Source organism: Austrofundulus limnaeus, unplaced genomic scaffold, assembly GCF_001266775.1.
Source record: "Austrofundulus limnaeus strain Quisiro unplaced genomic scaffold, Austrofundulus_limnaeus-1.0 Scaffold31, whole genome shotgun sequence".
In the NCBI taxonomy this organism is placed as follows: domain Eukaryota; kingdom Metazoa; phylum Chordata; class Actinopteri; order Cyprinodontiformes; family Rivulidae; genus Austrofundulus; species Austrofundulus limnaeus.
Genome location: NW_013952433.1, coordinates 2993446 through 2994792, shown reverse-complemented (window position 1 = coordinate 2994792; position 1347 = coordinate 2993446). Strand labels below are relative to the sequence as shown.

General features: G+C 43.0%; 1 pseudogene; it reads right to left on the bottom strand.

Moving 5' to 3' along the window:
• LOC106515697 (vitamin K-dependent gamma-carboxylase pseudogene) overlaps positions 1-1039 on the bottom strand; it is a 24251-nt pseudogene extending 23212 nt beyond the window's left edge.
• Positions 1040-1347: the final 308 nt, after the last annotated feature.

The following is a 1347-nucleotide window of genomic DNA, read 5'->3' as shown; positions in this document are numbered from 1 at the left end:
GGGGGGGGACTTAGACTAGCTCCCAGAGCTGACACCAGGAAGTATAGTTTTATAAAGATAGTCAAACCGTGAAAAACTCAGGAATGGAGATAAAACAGACCTTGTGTACGGAGGAATCTGGCTGATAAAAATGTCGGTCTTTTTTTTTTCCTGCAATGAATGTCGGCTGTTGCGGGGAAATTCCACGCAGTGATGTATGACATGATTTGGTCATGTGAACAGGGTTTGGGGGGGGGGGTCACGAGCTGGGGTAGTGACTATAAAAACCCTGTGCGAAAACGACTGCCGACCAACCACGTGACCGCGCCTCCACCCCTCGGTGTCGGAGTGAGTATGTTTCAGGCTCAAGTTTCCACTCATTATCTGCAGCTGCTCAGAAATGTGGGAATGATGCCTTTGCTCACATTTCTTTATGGTGACTTCCCGCAGCTGTTTTTTTTCCCCTCGCCCTGCTTTGTTCAATCAGCCATGACAGTAAAAACATCCAAACTGCAGTCAGTCGCATGAAAAATCACATTTTATCCTACAGTAATCTCTTCAATGTTCACATTTTAATGTATTTTAACGTCACTTCTTGTTTGCGAACACCACCAAGCAGCATTGCGTTACATAAGATCAAATGCACGTAGATATGTCTTCGTTTTTAATTTTAGCTTTTAGCTCTTAAATGCAGAAAAGGAGGTTGTTCAGGGTTTGTGAATTTATAAGCATCTGGAAAACAAAACGTGTGAAGTGGGAAAAAAAAAAAAAAAGACACGGCCAGTCCATTACTTACTTCCGTTTTCCTCGAGGTCTAGCTCGATATGCTCCAGTTTCAAACATCCGTAGATTTTGTTATCGACGCAGCCAAAAATAATTAATCCATTCGTTTTCCTCAGTTGCAGCTTCRATTCACGTGCGAACAGTCTGGATCATAGTGCTGAGCTGTCTGTAAACCACAGCGATTGCAGGACCGTTACCGCTTCTTCTTTTCTTGGTTCTGTCAGCGACAAAATGCACGAGTCGACTTTCAGCGCTCAGCAGAAGAAGAAACTGACCATGCCTCTTGTGGGCGGGGCTAAATGTCAGCGGGCGAAGGGTACACAAACCACGCCTCTTTTATTTAYATAACAACGACTGATGACTTCAAGSGGATTCAGATGTGAGGCTATTCATCYCACAATTACTTTACAATAACATTTTATTCAAACATGAGAAAAACGTAGCTATTAAAGACTTCATGAAACTGCATCCTGAAAGATTGATTTTGTCAAAATAAACATACAAAATGCTCATTGCTCTCTCTCACACACACACACACACACACACACACACACACACACACACACACACACACACACACACACA